This window comes from Cyprinus carpio, unplaced genomic scaffold, assembly GCF_018340385.1.
Source record: "Cyprinus carpio isolate SPL01 unplaced genomic scaffold, ASM1834038v1 S000006658, whole genome shotgun sequence".
Classification (NCBI taxonomy): domain Eukaryota; kingdom Metazoa; phylum Chordata; class Actinopteri; order Cypriniformes; family Cyprinidae; genus Cyprinus; species Cyprinus carpio.
This window is the reverse complement of record NW_024879282.1, coordinates 1,188,964-1,209,908: the sequence shown is the minus strand read 5'-3', so window position 1 is coordinate 1,209,908 and position 20,945 is coordinate 1,188,964. Positions and strand designations below refer to the sequence as shown.

The window sequence follows — 20,945 nt, the reverse complement described above, 5'->3', positions numbered from 1 at the left end:
AGAGAGCAGTGTGGGTCATGGCTGATATATCTATGATATTATTAAAAATGACAAGTGAGACTTGCACAAACAGGCTGTAATTAAATGGACATTTTATAATGTATTTAATCAAAATTAACTCAACAATAGTAGAAAGTTCTGTCCTTTGAAAAACACTCCCATTCAAAGTTTGGGATCTGTAAGATCATTTATTTTTTATTTTTTATGCTCACCAAGGCAGCCTTTAGTTTATCAAAACACAGTAAAACAGTAATATTGTTAAACAGTTTTACAATTTAAAGCAACTGTTTTTAGTGTATTTTAAAATGTATTCCTGTGATGGCAATGCTGAATTCTTAGCATTACTCAGTGTCACGTGATCTTTCAGAAATCATTCTACTGTGCTGATTTGCTGCTAAAGAAATATTTCATATTTCATATTATCATATTATTCACCAGTGCTCAACACAGTTGTGCTTTTGAATATTTTTATGGAAACAGTGGCCCTTTTTTAGGATTATTTGAGTAAATTCTATTTGATCATTTATTTGAAAATGAAATGTATCAAAGTAGCCTTTACTGTCACGTTTGCTCAATGTATTGCATCCTTGTTGAATAAAAATATTAATATCCTTTTTTTTTTAAGTGTGTGTTCTTTGAGCTATGACATACAAACCATGAAAATAACTTATTCGGGTGTTGTTAAAAAAGTAGACCTACATCATTTTCGGGCTCTCTTTAATTTTAACATACTGCTTGTATACTAGGATATGTTGTAGACAAATACACACAAAAAGCGTTCCAGCTGTGAAACATCAACACTGTTCAATCAAATTAAAGGGCAGAACTAATTATTGTATAAAATAAATAAAAACACAGCACCATCTGAGATCACTCTTTCAGAAAGGAGAAGCAGAAAGGATGGTCGACATTACTTATGAAATCTGACCTTTTTTGAAATAAAGTCATGCCATTGCTGTTTTGCTCCCTAATGATGATGTATGGGCCGCAGTGAGTGTCCTCTGCCTTCCGTGCTTCTGCGTATAAAGACGTGTTATTCAAATTGCGTGGATCAATAGTTCCCTTGGGACTCTCTGGGGTCCTGCAGACCCAGGAGAAAACACGATCACTGCTAATTACTGGCCATGCTGTTTAGAAGCAAATTAACAGTTCTATGACCTCTAAATTGCTATCCAAGTTGTTTGCTAGTATTACTCTAAACGCACCTGTACTCAAGCGACGTCGACCATACCACTCCACTATTGTGAATCCATACTTCCATCTGGTGGTAAGAGGTGAAATTATATATTATGATACTTTTTTTTTAATATTACCGTTTGCTACCGATTTAACAGTGTTTGGTCCAGACTCAAAACGATTTCTATGTGAACCGGACATGACTTTTAGATTGACCACAAACCAATTTACATCCCACACACAACAAATACAGTAAAAACAGTACTGCATTGAGTTTTTTTATTTTCCGCATTTCCAAATGACTGGAACTTGAATCACCCTGTTTACTGTTTTAAAAACAGACATTTCGCCTTCTCCGGCCATTGAGCTCAAGTCGAACCCAAATATACTGTTCCCATCTAAACAACAGTGAAAATCCAGCTGATTTAACCAGCTTGCAATGATAATTCAAGCAAAATACTGATATGAGGGGAAAACAAAACAAAACAATAACTGCGCATAAAAGCAGATAAACCTGCCGATAAGCCTCATTTATGTACAAAATATACAACCTGAATTGTATCTACACATTTACACACAAACACACGTAAATGTACAGCTTTGTGACCAGAACAGACATGCTTCTCAGAAGCAGTGAAATGAATTCATGTCCTAGACATTGTAAAGTGTGACAGCACACATATAACAATGACAGTAATAATAATTAATTATAATAATGCATACTTGCAACAATCATTGGCATTTTGTAAATTATTTACAATATTGTGTGATTTTTAATCTTAACTAATTCATTTTGCATTGTTAAAAGAGCACAATACTGTTCCATTTATCATGATAATACATTATTGCTTACCTGGGACAATGAATATTGTAATGATAAAACATTTCTTAAAACAGAATTTAGAAATAATATGTACTTGTAAATACTTCACATCAATATGTCAGCAGGGTACAACCTTATTTTAAAAATACAGTCACTGTAACACTAGCTTCATTCAAATGAGGATAAAACACCTAAATACAGAGTTTTAAATAATGTTTAGACAATAACGTACCTATATTTGGTTTGAGAATGCAGTACTTTAGCTTGTAGTGCTTGATAAAACGAAACCAGACCTGCTGTTTTAGATTAGCGTGAGGGGGCTTGTCATTCACATCTGTTAGTTGTAAGCGAAGCTCTAAAGGTGCTAGTTAAAGCTGTCTGCTGCGGTGAAGACTGGACAACAGGAAGCAGCGTTACGACTTTTTTACAGGCATGGCTTCATAGCTACGGTGGAGTCTGTCTCTGACACTTTCTCTGTCCTTCTTTTCTCATCCCTCATCATATGCCCCAAAACACACAACAAAAGCCATTTCAAAAGTAGCAGTTTTGAACAGCTGCATAAATTTATATGAAATAAACTGACTAACTCAAATTCCCTATAAGGGGTAAAACACTCTAATATGAATCCCAATGATCCACGGTCTATTAAACCAACAGGGCATGGCAGTTTGTTGTTGTTTAGGGGCTAGAAACAACATTAAAAATGTTCCATTTGCTCTTTTCTTCTCTCTTGAATCCCTCCTTTTCCTCGCCAAAGTTCATTTTTTGTGACCATCTGCCCTGATGTTGAACTACATCCCAGTTCCCTCATGCCTGACTCCATGTAGCCATGTTCATATTTTGGTCTCTGGGCCCTCGGGATCCAGAGACAGGAAGGAGTTGCGGATGCGGGCCACCTCGCTAGCACAGAGATGGCCGAAAGCTTTGTTGTACCACTCTGGAGACTTTCCTCTGGAACAGCAAGCAAATATACAGCATTTAGTGAAGCATTAAGACTTATGTACTGCGTTCATTACACATGCTTTGAGGACGCACATGACAAAAAGGAATTTCTAATCAACCAGAGGAATAATTATGTTCAAATAAAGCAAACAATTTAAAGACAATTATAACCATGTCTGTTATACTAAAAATATAAATTTTACATAAAATGATAAACTGTAGATTCAGAAAGTATTCAGACCCCTTCGTTTTAAACATTAAGTTATGTTGTAGCCTTTTAATAAAATACTGTAAAATATATATTTTTTTTTTCACATCAATCTACAATTGCATATCCCATAATGACATGCAAAAACACGCTTTGTAATAATTTTGCAAATTTCTTAAAAAGAAAAATCTAAAATATATATAATGCTCACAAAGGCTGCATTTATTTCATCAAAAATGGGGTAAATAACTATTTTATTTTAATATATTTTAAAATTTAATTTACTACTGTAATAGCATAGCTGAATTTTCAGCATCATTACTCCAGTTTTTAGTCACATGATCCTTCAGAAATCATTCTAATATGCTGATTTGCTTCTCGCGAAACATTTCTTATCAGCATTGATGACAGTTGTGCTGCTTAATATTTTTTTGGAAACTGATAAATTTTTTTCAGGATTCTTTGATGAACAAAGTTTAAAAGAACAGCATGTATTTTAAGTAATAATGTTTTGTAACAATTATACAAGTTATTAGTATCACTTTTGATCGATTTAATGCATTCTTGCCGAGTAAAACTATTATTTCTTTAAAAAAAAAGAATCTTACTGATCCCAAACATTTTGAACAGTAGTGTATACTTGAAGAATTGCTTTCAATGCACTTACTTCAAATCAGCTCTGCATATATGTGTGAGTCTGGACTTCCCAGAGCCACACGGTTCAAGCAGATACTGTGATTCCAGAATTATTCCTCTCACTCCGGCCAGCTGTGGGCTTTCCTCATGATCGATCGACACCGACACCAGCACACATACACCTTTTGGCATTTCTGTCCTCCACGTCCTAAACAGAAAAGAAAACATCACCAATATAAATCGCAGCAAACAGACTGATAGTGCATCTGCCATCCCCTACACAGACACAAGAGATGTAAGTGTCAGTCTGCCAAGTGCAAATTTGATTAATTATCAAATAACATGCAATATTCCAGCTGAATGTTTTCCTTCGATCATATTACTGTTTGTACCTCACAGCTGCGTATTTGTCAAGTGATGTTAAGCTGTAGTCTTACAGTGATATTTTGGGTATGACCTGGGTGGTCTAATTTGCTTAGCTGAAAGCATTTTATCTTGAACTAACACAGAGAAGTGTGATAATATCCCACAAAAACACACCATTAAAGCACAGCTGTTCAGCAGGGATATGTGACACCTTTACGAACCCCGTTTTCAAAAAAACAAAAAAAACTAAATAACCAACAAAAAGCCCTTGTTACAGATGCAGCACATGTTTTTGCTACAGCCATAATGGTGTAATCAGTTTATTTAGATATTTGCTAATGGCCTCAAACATGGGCTACCCAGGACACATGGCTTGAACAGTAAACAATACACAGTATCAGATCATGTTGTTGTACTTGCCTGAGCACCACAAAGTCTCTGTTGGGGTGAGGGGCCATGCTGTTCAGCTCATACTGGTACACCTCTGTCTGCTTGTCCAGAGTTTCTAGAACCTTCCACTGTAGCAGGTTACTGTCCCACAGGTGGCGCTCTCGCAGTATGCGTTTTAGCACCACAGATGGAGGAGCCTCCACCTCTACAGACACACGCCAGCGTCTCAACGGGGTCCCGTCTCCCACCTGTGAGAGACATCAGACTTCCCTCAGACTTCTATTTATTTTATGGGCTTTTGGTCTTTTATTGGATAGGACGGTCAGAGGAGACAGGAAATTGGAGTTGGGAAATGACACAAGTCAGATTCGACCTTAGGTTGTCAATAAATGTGACCATGCTCTACCATGTCTCCGTTTACATTTTTGATATATTAATATTATTATTTATCCAAACTTGTTTGTTTATACTTTCATAAGCCATTTACTAAATGTAAAATCAAGATGTTAAGAGGATTTAATAAATAAAAATTATTCTAAATAAATGAAAAATAAATAAATGTTTCAATTCATACTATATTTTTATGAAACTAATAGTGGGTTTTATTATAAAGTAAATATTTAAACCATATATTCCATATAACATGAATGAATGAATGAATAAATACATGAATTATTACCTTTTTGAATGATATCTCTGTATTGTCAACATTTGATCTGGTCACCCATCCCTTGGTCTTGTCTTTGGTCTCCTTCATCAGATTCTGTATCAAGCTCTCCAGATAAGAGCGACATGTGCTTTCCTCCTCTTCTTCCTCTTCCTCATCCTGTTGCGGCTGTTTTTTACAGAGCTCGTCCAAAGAGGGCGCCAGCAGCTCAGCTTCCATGTAAGAGTTCCTGGACTGAGAGACCATTTCCTGAGGAATCTGCACAAACCACATAAAAAAAAAACACTTCAACAGAAGTCTCCTCTTGTCCTCTAACACTGAGTAATGATCCAACAGAATATTTATTCTACTATTCAAATGTTTGGAGTCAGTAAGATTTTTTGTTTGTTTGATTTTTAAAGTCTCTCATACTCACCAAGGCTGCATTTACTTGATGAAAAATAGAGTAAAACAGTAATATTGTGAAATATTATTACTATTTAAGCTCTTTTCTATATTTAAATACATTTTAAAATCTAATTTGTTCCTATGACGGCAAAGCTGAATTTTCAGCATCATTACTTCAGTCTTCAGTGTCACGTGATCCTTCAGAAATCATTCTAAAATACTGATTTGGTGCTCAAGAAACATTACTTCTTAATGATTATACAGTTATATAGTATATACTGTATAGAGAGAGAGTTATACAGACATTTTTTTTTTCAAAAGAACAGCATTTATTTGAAATAGAAATCTTTTTTTAAATGATTTAAAGTAGAAAACTTTTGTACAAGTCTTAAGTTATTACAATAATAAGGTGAACTTTTGTACTTGTTCTGCACACGAGATCATAAAACAACCACAATTTCTCAATGCACACATATCTCACGGCAAACATGTCAGAACATGTATCTTGTACCTCGAATAGGTTATTGCACTCAGCAATCATGTGCGCGAGCCCCTGAGTGGCCGCAAGGTTCTCATTCAGGTCCTTTTGGTCTGGCCGTCCAGTGGCATACTTCCTCTGAATAGACCTGAATGCAACAGAAGATATCATATGCATGAGCTTCCATGTGATCTATAATATTTAAAAACATTTTGTAGCTGCAAATGTATAAATGAAACTAATAAACCAATGAAAACCATCTATCATGGCGCATTTTATACATTTATATGAAGATCCAAAACATCTGATAAGTTTCATGATGCCCCCACCCCCTTCAGGCCAGTCTAAAGTCCCCGATATACTTTAAGCAAGTTCGTTTTCGGTCTTCGTTTGGGGGCAAAAAGAAGTTTAAAAGGCTGAGCGACGGTATACTGTTTTTCGAACATTCTGACCACCCCGCGCTGAAGATTAATGTAAACATGACTCTCAACACTCAGGCATATGCCCTAAACACAACAAAGATGCAATGATAGTGTATCTAGGTGTGAGATGGGTACTGATGGTCAGATTATAGAAAAAACTATAATGATTAGCAGCAGTTCAGAAGAACCTTCCCATTTCTATAATCAGTCCTTTAAGTGTGAATGGCTCATAGTCTGAAAACTTAAGCATGATGTGGAAAAAAATATTGGAGTCATCTCAATAACACAAACCTGTTTGCTACTTTATTTTCTTAGTGTTCATTTATTTTATTAAACTGGATAAATTATTACACCTTTTTATATTTTATGTGGTCATGATTTGATAAAAACAAAGGTTAATATTCCTGTGGCATTTCATTTATTTTTTACCTTTTAAATTTGCTTACTGAAAGAACACCAACAGCAGCAGTATGGTATAACATTTATTTGAAACACATTTATTTGGTACTTGCTACCTTATATCTTTACTCTTTCCTTTCATTCTTTTCGTGGGTTTGGAAAACTTGCATCTGTTTCTCTACATCGCTTTTTGCATAAGCTTCATTGCAATTTCTTTCTAAGAATTAAATGCTTTCTCTGAATCTTTAAAGTCTCTTTGCGAGTGATTGTACAGGTGCGGATATATTTGTGGCAGCTCAGATATTCGACACAGTATATTTATGTTGCTAGCAACTTGGAGATGTTCTCCTGCCGCCTGACCTCCGTGGAATGAGAAACAACCCGGGAAAAAAAAAATTGCACGTCAAAGAAGGTAGAGTTTCAGAACACACCCATTGATTGTGTAACCGCCACGGACCAAGGGTAGCTCAAAGGTGTTTAGGAGCCAAAACGAACTCCCCCAAAAAAGTTCGCTTTGGTCAGCTGTTTGGAACTGCCAAAACGAACTTCGTTTCGGCCTGATTTTGTTCGAAATGACATCAAATCAGTTCGGTTCTTCGATTTCGTTTGAGTATATCGGGCCTTAAGTAAGTTTAAGCTAACTACCCCTCTCTTTTTCTCCACACCCCTCCTCCCGTCTCTGGCCCTCAGGCCAGGTGTCTGCTCAGTGTCTAGTAATGAATGGGGGAGTGAACACAATGATGGGGGAGTTGTCTGTATGTTGAGTTAATAAAACACTTCACACCTTCTCACGCCACCTCAAGGCCCTGGAGACTTAATGACAAAGCACACATATCCTCCTATAGCTCTTATATAATAATGAAAGCCTTTTGTAAGTTGAGCACATGTTTGGAATGTGCAAAAATGGAACTGTTACCTAGGCGACAGGTTATCATTCTTCATGATGTTGAGGTGGAAGAGAGAAGGAGCGAGGCACACCGCCGAGATTCATTGGGGGGTCATCTGGTTCTCCTCAACAGAGGAAGTGACATCGTTTTAGGAAGCACAGCAGCGTCTGCAAGACCTCACGGTTTTCATCAGCCATTAACATGATAGCTGACTGCACCGCCTGTAGCGTTGTTCTTTAGGGACATCTGGGTAGACAATTGTATAGAGTGTTTTAGGGATTTGAAAGCACTGTAAGAAGTACAGTATATGGGTAAACAGACAGGAAATGCTCTTACACTGGTATATGGTGGAGGAAGGTCTCGCCCATTTTGCTCGTGAGGAGAGGCTCAGGCAAGTCTCTGAAGAACTGTTTTGACCAGGTCTGCCACATCATACGATGACTGATCCTCGTAGTTCACATTTTGGGGGAGGTTTCACACATTGTGCCGCAGAGCCCTGGATACGAGACTTTACACCGGATTTACGGAAAAGTCCCACCTGAAACAATGAGAAAAGTGTCTTTTTTTTTTTTTTTTTTACATAAAATGTGAGTGGTGCTTGTGATTCTAGGGTGTTGTGGGTGGTAGCCTGGTTACTGTTAAGTGGTTGTTAGGATTTTTTTGGGTGGCTGCTGAAGTTGTGGTTTCATTCATTGTTTCTCAGTGAAATTTAGCTGGCAAAATCCATTCATCTCAATAGGAAGCCTCATAATTAAGAGTTTTACAAGGGCAAAAACATTTCCCATGAAGATTTCACTTGTGTTCAAGTTGGTCATGTGTGCTTATTTTTATGTTTAATTTGAAAGTGACCTCTGTGTGCGTGGTGCATCATGCATCAGGACACTATCGACATTTTGCTAACATGACCGGAGCTTTACTGAACCAAGTCAAAACATCCCACCTCAAAGTCTCTATGATGTTCTGGTCTATGGCTTGGGTCCCTCTTTCTATAAGCGCTTATAAACTTTTTTCAGTCATTTTTTTGTCTGCCAGACCAAAATCGTGTGTCTGATCACTCCTCGACTTAACAAGCCACACAGTTTGTGGTATCATTCATAACCGCAACACAAACATTTGTTCAAAAACATAACCCTAAACATGAGCAATAGTAATAATGCACCATTAAAACAAAATGAAGCGAATACATTTTATTCTGAATTACTAAGACATCAACTTACAGGAAGAAAAACAAACACTATTAGGGTTTTGTGTGGCTTATCTGTCTTTAGGAATGGAGCAGTGGCTGGACATCAATTTTTGAACCTTATAATCAGTCTTGCAAATGTGAATGAAACTGTGTACCTGGTCCAAACACTGGCTCCTTAAAAAGCGCAGGGCGAGCTGTAAGCTCATGGGCAGAGGGTGACCGTACCGCTGAACATGGACAATCAGAGGAACACCGAATACCATCTTATCCTTGTAGTCTGGTCCCTTCATTCTCTTCATAAATTTTGGCACTGACCTAAGAACATATACACACAGTACTGAGAAGAGGAGATCAGTTTATGGCCGTATGTGTGTATAAAGTCTATCTGTGTGTAGGATCTGCTATAAGAATCTATATATAATGCAAGGAGGAGTGTGAATGGAAGAGTGCACAGAGTTTGAAGGCAGAACTGTGATGTAGATGGCAGGATGAGATTGTTCCACAAGCTCTGGAGTTTTAACACAAAACTCACGTAACCGAGGAGATACTTTGATCGGTGTGTCATTCAATAAGTGCAAAGAACTGACAAGAAATCCCCCAAACACATCCCACAGGGACTTTCCATGACTGATTCATCTTATTGCTTCAACAGTATATACCGTTCAAAAGTCTAGGGTCAGAATGATTTTTTTTAAAACATCAATACTTTTATTCAGCAAGGATGTATTAAATTGATCAAAGTGACAAAGACATTTATAATTTTAGAAAAGATTTCTATTGCAAATAAATGCTGTTCATTCAAACCTTCTATTCATCAAATAATCCTAAAAAATGTAGTATTACCATTTCTAACACTGTTTTCAACATTGATAAAAGAAATGTTTCTTGAGCACTAATCAACATATTAGATAACTCACCAAGTCCACCCATGCTTGTTGGACATGGAGTATTTCTCCATAATAGCAGTGAGATGCAATAAAGAAAACTTCTGCAGCAAGCTAAGCTGGCCCACTGATTGGCTGGATATCTGTAGCGACATTCCTGATTGGCCGAGGAGGTTTGACATCCTGAAGCTGGGCCATCTAAGGCTAGAAATACAACAGCAACATGATATATTCATGTAAATCTAATTATGAAAAGATCATTTAATGTTCTCTAAAGTATAAAAATTCAAGTTAGCAGAAAGACATGTATATGTGATTTCTTGGAAGAAAGTCTTATTTTAGTCTTATCATTAATAAGTGCCTCTCAGTATATCCATCCTGAAGTCTCACCGTGGTCGTGTCAGGGAAGCCCCTACCCCTGAGTCCCTCCTCTCTCTGGTGCTGGAGGTGTCCGTTTCATTTAAGGAAAGCCCATCCTTGTTGCCGTCGCTTGGTGTGGTCAACCCTTTCATTACAGAAGTCCCCTCAAAGTCCAATGTGATCTGACTGGAAGACTGGCTGTCAATAATCTCTTGCTCCCGCCCCCTGCCACCATCCCCCTCCCCTTCATTCTCCGGCAAGACTTTTTTGGACCAGTGGTCCACGATCTGCTGCAGGCCATTCACCATGCCGCAGAATATCATCCAAATGTGGGAATATGTCCTCCTTCTCAATGTCCAATAAGTCCCCCGTGCTCGCGTACAGGTGTGAGCCAGGTACGTTATCGTACACACTGATCCTGCTGCCTCGCAGGCAGCAGCGTGTCGCAGGCCGGAGTTTCCCTCCCACCAACTTTCCTGCACTTGAATGGCTGTGGCTCTGATCCAGAACCTTCCAGTTTCCGTGCTCCTTACTGGCTGGCGTCAGACTCTCAATCGACAGCGCATTAGGGGAAGGTACCAGGTTTGTGATCTTTTGGATGTGCACCAATAGCTCGTCATAGGAGCGGAACTCATTTTTGTGGCTCCGTTCGACCGGTCTCCTCCTCTGGGGAGCGCCGCGAGAACATCGATGTCTTCTAGGTAGATGCCTGCACGTTTACCAGGAGGATACAACTTTGAGACACTTCCCTTCATGTTTGGCGTGCTTTCAGCACTACCGCTGGTCTCAGATTGGCTGCTAGCCTCACTGCTGGCCAGCGAATTTGGGCAGTTGTTAGCTGATGGCATGTTTTCAGCATTTAGTTGCCCGCCATTGAAAATCTGAACACATCGTAGAGTCTTTAGCGCCTCTGGCTCGCTTTGCAGAACTGGGCCGCTAATAACCAAAGAGCGCCGCTCAGAGCGACCCATCGATGGCCCCCACGTCCGACCCAGCGTTTCCATCCTCCTCAGGAAGTCTTTGGCGCGTGTGCGTCCACGTCGTCTGCTCTTGGCAGGAAGTGAACCGTAATGAGGCAGCTCTCTGGGCAAGTGCAGTGGGGTGAGCGAGGCAGAGTTGGGCATGGCAGCCAAAGAGTCTTCACTGTGCAGGGAGCAGATCTCTGGCTCGCTGAGGTCTGTCAGAATGCTCTCACTGCTCACAGTGGTCCGCAGACCCTCACCCACCTCAGAGGGGCTCCGCTCCTCTGCTCTACCCAGGAGGTAATCGATGTCTTGCAGACGTGACCAGCGCCGACTGTTCCACTCAAACGTCCATCTATTACTGATGGCCAACAGGTCCTCCTCATCAGAGTCCTCACTCTGCATGCACACCAAAAAAGCACAGGAATACAATTAGTTTGACATTTTTTTGAGTATTTCAGTGTTCCTATACTAAAGATATAGAATATAGTCCTTATTTAGTAGTATAACTAAAACTGACTTAAAATTCTCACTCAGTGGACGATAAAATGGGTGAATGCTTCCATAGAGAAATATCACTAAGATTTGGGGATGGGTACCTTGTTTTCACTAGGGTCAGTATGCATCACCTAGCAACACCATGGCAAACAATTTTTTTTCAGTTAATATACAAATATGCATCCGATTTTTGTTCCTTATGATTGCATTACTCATTTCCCTTATGATTGCATTAAAAGTGTATACACTATTTAAAGAAATATATTTTAAATACACAATTATATATGAACACTGTTTAAACAAATAACCTATCCGTCTCTATTATATTTAAATCTAAATATATAAATATGAAAATCAGCTTTTTTTTTTTGATTAAAGGAACAATATGTAATTTTCACCGCTGGAGGGCGTGTATTCAAAATAAACAAAGAGATAAAGGCGTAGTTTGATGACACCATGACTGAGTGTGGAATCATGGGAGTTGTCATCTTAAAAACGCACAACATATTAAAGAGTTTTTGTTGTTTCCATGTTTTCTAAAAAACAAAAGCGGAAATCGAGGGATTATGACATCATTGGCAGGCGACACAATGACAATAATGACCGTGTATCTAGTTAAAATTGCTTATTTCTCTGGATTTAAACATTCTTCGAAACATTTGGGATAATGTACATACACATGTCAGCAAGATATATAACACTGTTCTAGTGGTTTTTGGATATTTTAATAAATAATTCTTACATATTGTGCCTTTAACTTGATGATGGAAACAATGGGATATTAATATGGAGACAGATTAGTCTCAAATATAATTCACGCAAAAAACACGATTCACACATGCGTAAACAATTTCACATGCATGAAACCTAATTCACGTACACACAAAAAAAATTCACGTGCATGAAAAAAAAATATATTCACAAAAAGCAATTCACATGCGCAAAATAAAATTATATATTCATAAAATACATTTCACAAATGCAAAACACAATTCGTAGATATACAACTGTGCACAAAAACCTTTGAATGTTTAAAATGTACGAGTGTCTGAATGTACAAATCGTCATTTACTACGAATCCACTCGGATTTGTGTGTGTGTGTTTTTAAAACTTTCCTGGCAGAGCTCTCTTCCCACGTGGGTCTGTCGTACTCTTTAGCCAATCAGATGCGAGCTTACCATTCAACCAATCATATCATAAGCCACCAAGAGTGCATTCAGAAGCTCGCAGGCAATCGGGGAGACGTCACAGAGAAAGCCCATAGAAGCCCTGGCGTTACATTTTAAAATACTATACAAAATAATTAATCAGAATACTTCTGCTCACTCACGCCAAAGAACTCCCCGCTCAAGCTCGCCGTCTCTGCAAGATTAACATGGCAGTTTGCACGCACAGCTACTAGAAGATTTACATCTGTCAGACAGGTTGCTGACGTCATCAAGCTTAGTTTGAGTCTGCGTCAGAAAACGGAAGTTCTAAAAAAAATCGCTAAAAATGGGCTTCACTTGTCTCAATTGAGTTCCAATTGGGTCGCTGTGTCCATTTCTTTTACTGTCTATGGGATTACTGATGTAAAGGCTTAATTTCCATTCTAATTAATCCATATTGCGCAAAAGGTGCACAGAATCGTGCTCCTTGAATGCACTCTCAGTGGCTTATGATATGATTGGTTGAATGGTAAGCTCGCATCTGATTGGCTAAAGAGTACGACAGACCCACGTGGGAAGAGAGCTCTGCCAGGAAAGTCTCAAAAACACACACACACAAATCCGAGTGGATTCGTAGTAAATGACGATTTGTACATTCAGACACTCGTACATTTTAAACATTCAAAGGTTTTGTGCACAGTTGTATATCTACGAATTGTGTTTTGCATTTGTGAAATGTATTTTATGAATATATAATTTTTTTTTGCGCATGTGAATTGCTTTTTGTGAATATATATTTTTTTTCACGCACGTGAATTTTTTTTGTGTATACTTGAATTAGGTTTCATGCATGTGAAATTGTCTATGCATGTGTGAATCGTGTTTTTTGCGTGAATTATATTTGAGACTAATCTGTCTCCATATATTAAGGCTTCTTTGTACAGATATTAACAATTTGTTTTGTAGTTAGTAAAGCCCAGGCACAGGTGCTCACACAGCACAGGAAAGAGCTGTGAAGGGCTCTCCTAATATTGTATGTGTCTGAACCTGTGTACCTTCACAACCCATTTCCAATTTAAAATATAACAGACCTCATACGTTTTAAAGTGTGATGATGTCAAAAGAGCCTCATGGTATTTAAAAAATGTCATACAAACTGGTTTGGGGGAATTCTCAAATATCATCCAAACAAGAGGCCTCGAACATAATAGGTATCAAATCACCGGCTGGTTGTGTTAAAGACAGCAACACCCAAAGACCCCTTTCACATGCCTGAGACGTCAGCAGAAGCGTCAGAAATGACGTACTGAATAAGATTCACAGCTTACAATCATAATTAGGCTGAAATACGACCCCTGAGTAAACAGTAAGAGAGTCTCAACTGAAGATTATACTGACGCTTCTATGTGGAAAGCCAACATCAATTCCAGTGACTGACTTTTTATATAATCTGCTTTGTTATAAGCAGTTCATAGGCCAATAATCAATTTTAAAACCCAGAGAGACAAAATTACCCTACAGACAGATTTTTATTTCAAAGGCACTATAAACCAGAGACATTACAGTAATAGTAAAACATTATAATTGTATAGAATTATTTTGCATTTAAATAGGTGAATCTCGTGAAGAAATGTGTTTTCATAATTTGAAAATGTATTTTGCATAAAGACACCATTAGAATTTTTGCATTGTGACATCATTTTCATGACAATGAAGGACATTCTCTCCAAAATCCTCATTAATGTGGAAACAATTAAATGTTTTCAAAATACAATGCAATATGGTAATGACACCTTTTTCTGTTTAAAATCTTCAGAATTTAAAATCATATATACATTACTGTTAAAAAGCTTGGGGTCAGTAAGACTTAAAGAAAAAAACTTTTATTAAGCAAATGACAGTAAAGCCTTTTCTAATGTTACAAAATATTTCAATTCCAAAAAATGCTGTTCTTTTGAATTTTCAGTCCATCAAAAAATCCTGAAACAAATATATTGCATACGTGTGTGTGTATGTGTGTGTGTATATATATATTTATATATACAGTTGTCAAATTGTAAAAAAAAAAAATTCAACGGGATGGTAAAAAATAATAAAAATGAATAAAACCTGTCAATTAACCAAAAAATAAAAATAAAATTGACATTTCTGTCCCCCTACTTCTGAAATCCCCTGTAATCAGCTTGGTGAAATTTAAAGTAAATCTCTGTCTGTCACCAATATTTACTGAGCTTTGATGACTGATGATTCGAAAAATTCTATTTAACTATTAAAAAGAATAGCTGAACATAAGTTCACAAATAAAACATATTGTTTAAATTGTTAATGCCTTGGGTTATTGTTTTGGAATAAATGAAAACTGCTTTAAAACACTAACTTAATGAGATCCATACGTGGCTTTAATAAATAGAATATAAATTACACTGTTAATGTTATATATATATATATATATATATATATATATATATATTATATATATATATATATATATATATATATATATAGACAGTTCTCATAAGATTCACCCAAATCCCTTTTTAAGATTGAAATGTTCTGAAGGGAAGAAAAAAAAAGAACTAATTAAACAGCCACTTACTTTCTTCTTGGGAGGCTCACGTCCAGTTTCATGGAGGCACACTTGTTCAGAGTGTTGAGTCGACTGGAAGAGAGAAGACACGGTCACTGATGCATCCGTCACTCTCATCTCCACCACAAAGAAACCATACAGCCACAGAGAGAGAGACACAATCCACTGTAGATCCTACATTCGTCTAACCTCTGTTTGCCTCTCTTCGTGCAGGTATAGATTTCAAGAAACTCTCACTATCTGTGTGCCGATTGGCTGACGGAAAGTGTGACGGACGGCTTGGCAGTCGTAGGTTCTAATCTCTTTCAAGACATGGCCATGAATGAATGAGACTCTGACTGGACCGCAGAAGGAAAAACACAAGGATAAAGAGAGCGAGAGAGTGGGCAATCCACCTTCTCGTCCACCTCCCCTTTGATCTTACCCTATAGTGCCCTTTAACATTCTCATCTGACTGATCTTCACCCCTGAAGAGGTTTTCTCCACCCTGTTTTACACACACACATCTTCTTTACTTTACAAGAGACTGCAGACCCCTCGCTTTATATCCATTCCAGACACAAACAAGCTATTATTTCACCTATAAAACCAGACCTGTTGTTTTTGACACGTTAAAATGTTCCGTCATGACATCAGCATGGTTAATCAGCTGTCTGCCGACACAATCTTTCAATCAAGATTCCCTAATTAAACATCCAGGGCCCAGATGGCCACATAAATATGCATAAATATCATGTCTGTGGTGTGATAATGAAACGCCATTATCATGCCAGAAGACACTGTCTTTAAGAACAGTGTGTGTATTCTCTGACAGTAAAGCTGTCAGACCTCACTAACGCTGTCATTAGAGGCATAGACAGGGAGACAACCTGCTGGAAACCCTCAACACCTCAAACCCCGAGCCTTGTTTTACACAAACGCACACAACCATCTGTTAGTAGCCTACACTTTCAGCCCCAAACCCCCCATGCTCCCTCAGGCCTTTGAGAGGGACATCAGAGCGGACTCCACGGGAGCTGCAATAGGGATCAAAGCGACGGGAAGGGGACAGACTTTATGGAGGACATGGGTCAGACAGCTACAGAAGCGGGGTCGCCACTGAGGGTTTGGTGTGGTTGTGTACTGGTCTTAAAAAGAACTGCTGAAGTTTCTGAAACACATTTGCTCATGAAAGAAAGAAGAAGAAAAAAAAGCTTTTTTTTTTTTTTACTTTTTTTATGTATATATATAGATACAGTATATACATTCAAGTAAATCACATAATTAATAAAAACCATTAATAAAATTAATAAAATCATTTTATAAAATAAAATTTGCTTATAAAATGATTTTTGGAGAAAAGGGTGTACACAGTCTTAATGGATTTTATGAATATAGATAAATACTGCATAAAAATAGCCGTATTAATAATAGAAAATAAATAAATTGAATGAACTAGGACAAGCAAAATTAAATACAAAAGTAAATCGGAAAAAAAATATTTCATGTTGTCCTTAAAGTTTTCATATTCAGTATTGTGCAATATAAATGGACAAAACAACATGGCCATCAGAGTACAAGTGATTGACAGTAAAGCCTCTGATTTTCACAGCTGTCGTTTTAAGTAAAGACGGTGTTATCAAGTTCCATCCTGTAGAATGCAAGACTCTGAATCTAAAGAATCTCAAGTTATTGAGATAATCTTAATCTAGATATTTGGAATCTTACCGGCAAGAGGCTCCACAAGGTCTTTGTCCGAGAAAGTCATGGTCCTCTTGACGGCAGATATTTCAATGGGAAACTGGAAATCTGCAGGCAGAGACAGAAAGCAGATCACTTCTCTGTCCTGTTCAAAAGGTGTAATGTAACCAATATATTCAGAGTGAGTTATCACGAAAGTTCACTCATGGATCAAGTGCATGTTATTTAATGTTATTTTCATACAGAGACATATAAAGCAAATTAAAATCATGAATTAAAATGAAAAGTGATTAATAAGCAATTAAAATCTTCGGGTTCGTCTGTCCAGACATCTGCGGAGGTTCTTCAGAGGCTCACAAAGATCCACTGCAGCTGTGGCGTAATTCAAATAAATCGAACGTAATCTCTGGCAGACGCTCCTTCACTGCTTACATTATACACAGCAGACTGGCTCCGAAAATGAACCAGAAGTTATCGCCCAACTCCCTCGATCTCAATCAAACAAATGCAAATAATTAGCACAAAGGAGGAAAGATGGATAAAGATGTGTACTAAGGTGTTTTCCCATTGGAATCTGGGATTTCTTTATTTATGTCATAATGACTTCACAAGGCCAAATAGAGCTTCTACCATTTTACGATTTTCTCATGAGAGCCAAGCTCAGAATTTACACGGAATTAAATATAGAATTGTTGACATTTTATCACTCATTGACGTAAAGTATAATAAGGAGGAGTCAGGGGAATAGAGAGAGAGAGAAGCAGAGAGAATAGTATCCGCTCGAGCCCTATGCTGGCCTGGGCGGAAGACTGAGGCAAAGGCATGTATTTTCCCGGCAGTGATAATGAAGACTTTTTCCCATGACCTCTTCCTTTGGATAGAAACTCTAGCTTACAAATAGCTCACCACGGCCCTAAAATGACCAGAAAAGATAAAGAGAGGGAGGAAAAAAATGTGCTGACAAATGGAGCACACAGCTGTGTAATGTGCATTTTTCTATTCCATATGTCTGAAACGGAAAATCTAAAATAATTCAGCTCGTGATCACTGTTTGGCTTCTGTCTGTTCAGCTGAGGTGGGATGGGATAGGTATGATCTCAAACTCAAAGCAACAGCCAACTGTTCTCTTTCTTTCATCCTACTGCATTCCTGATTTTTTACCATCACTTAACCTCACAGCTGCAACCACACTTCAGACATTTGTTGATGCCACCGAATCAACGAGCGATTCTTTGACATCTGAGTGTATGTTTATAGATATGAATCTCATTTCTTACCCTCATAAAGTTGGGCATACTGTGGGAATCCCGCCGCCCTCAGCCAGTCACATGCCTCCTTTGCCTCAATTTCTGAAAACAAACAATGACATGATTCTTTAACAGTTTATTCATCAATTTCGACCGGATCACACACACGTTCATATTTATTCATAAATATTATTATAACTAGCTATTGGCCTCAATAAAGCTAAAACAGCAAATACATTAATACTGATTATTACTGTTATTATAAATAACATGTATTGCAAAGTAATTAATGCACATATGCAATATAATGTATTTAATGACATTAAAGTTGAGACAAGTGAAGAAAATTAAGAATGGGATTCCTTTTGAGTGTGGGGTTTTTAGATCTCTTTTTCAGTTTTGTCTGGATTCATTTACACCACATTTCATTGAGAAAGATCCACAAGAGATGAAATAAGGAAGTAACACAAAGCGTCTCTCCAAATAAGCCATCATAAAAGCAGACGGGTCAGGAAATGACCTCACCACAATCCAACAATTATATCCTTTTCTTACAGGATTCTCCACATACTTGTGCTAAATTACACATTTGCTGAACAAAAACCACTCACAGACTGCAGAAATCTCCCTCTGAACACAACACTGAACAAAAAAAAAGGCTTGATACATACAGCACTCTCAAACTAATGTGAAGAAAAAGTCTAACTGTGGTTCTTACACTTACTGGTCGTTCTCATCACTTCATCATGCAGAAGAAATGTGTGTCCCTTAGATCTGAGCATCCCTTTTTTCCTCCAAGGTCTTTAAAAGTCCAAAATCTGGTTCAGTCAGCATATAGTCCAGTTGTGTCCACAGCAGCCACAGATAGCTGGCAGCTCCTCCTCTGCCCTGTCCCTTCCTTCTGTCCTCTCTCGCTCGCTCTAGTCTAGAACAACCTCCCTCTGGCTGATGCACTCATCCTCTCAGTCTCTCGGCCTGCCTTCAGTCTCTTTGTTCCTTTTTGAGCAAACCCCCTTAACACCATAACAACCACCCAGAATATTCTACCGACTGCATTGCAACCCTTTAAAAAACGCATATTACACCTTAGAAATCATATAGAAAACAACTTGGCAACCACCTACAAGATTCTAGCATTAGAGACAAGGAGCAAACACTCACATTTTCTTAAAAATATATATATATATATATTATAGATATAGTGGAGAGAGACAGGGAATTATTGGAAGAGGGAGAAATGAAAGAACACAACAACTTACATGGAGCCATAGCTCCAACTTCTATTAAATATTTTAAGGGGTCAATAAGAAACTCTAAGGCCCGTTTCAGAAAGGAGGTTAAGTGAAAACAGGTTAAGTGAGTATGTTAACCCTGAAATGAGGGAAACTCTGGGTTTTCCGATTCTGAAAGGGAGGTCATGTCAAACCTGAGAAAGCAGGGTAAGTCAAGCTTGTTTCTGAAAGAGAGGTCATTTATACTCAGAATTAGTTACCAGGGTAACTTACTCCTTGAACCTAACCTGGTCAGCAGCAGGTTTTTTTTTCGGTAAACTCAGAGTTTCTTTCGGTCTCCTTCCCCTTTTTAAAGTGCAATGTTTGCTTCATTCATTCATTCATTCATGCTGCAAAAATGCTTTTCTTAATGAGTATTTTGGAATCTAAATTGAGTGTATTTTACTTAAAACAAGAAAAATAATCTTAATGCAAATGGAAACACGATTACATTTCTTACCCCTTTGGCAGATAATTTGCAATATAAGTAAAATAATAAAATTTGGGTCACCATGGTGCTGTTGCCAAGGTGAATCATAACTCGGAGCTCCATTGATCATAGCTTTTCATAGTCATGGTGAACGCGCTAAACTCAGAGTCAACCTACTCAGAGTTGACTGAACTCGAAAACTCAGTTTTCAGCTGTTCAGCAATTCAGCTGTTCTGAACCCGAAAACTCAGTTTTGTCCATCTCAGGGTAAGTCAACTCAGAGTTCAGGTTTCACTCAAGAGTTGTTGAACCTCCTAATTGAAACAGGCCCCTGGAAAGCCCATAATTCTCTCTCTATGTGTTCCTTCCATTCCGCTGAGATAATGAAAGACGTTGTCTATGTTGTGCTATTGAGTAGAGCTGGCAGATAATACCAACATTAACTGACAGAAGCTATTCCGCTAGCTTCCATGTCACACATGATTTATTCAAAGAAACAAAAAACTAGGCACAAAATCTCTTTTGAAACATGCGGATGTGCTATCAAATACATTTGTAGGAGAAAAACACGTTGATGCCTAAATCCCTTTCTGGTGTTTTTTATTCTTTTTGTTTCCGATCTGACATTGTCAGTTTGGCCCATTCCTGGCAGCAGGACAGAAATTCCTCACACTTTGGTCTACAGCACAATCCCCAGTGATTAGCTCTCCCCTGAGGGGTATGAATTACAGATTTACAATAATACCACTGACAAACACCCAGTCCAAGTCTGAAAGACACAAATTCCCTTCACAGCACACTTATGTGTCATATAAATGTCAATTCATCTGCTCCCCTAAAGTATGCACCAATGGGACACATTATGGAAAATAAGACTGTTCTTGCTCTTTGAACAGGTAATACTACGTAA

The 20,945-nt window shown here is 37.9% G+C and overlaps 1 pseudogene; it reads right to left on the bottom strand.

Annotated features, from left to right (window-relative positions):
• Positions 1 to 1,438: 1,438 nt before the first annotated feature.
• LOC109111507 lies at positions 1,439 to 19,310 on the bottom strand (annotated as a pseudogene).
• Positions 19,311 to 20,945: the final 1,635 nt, after the last annotated feature.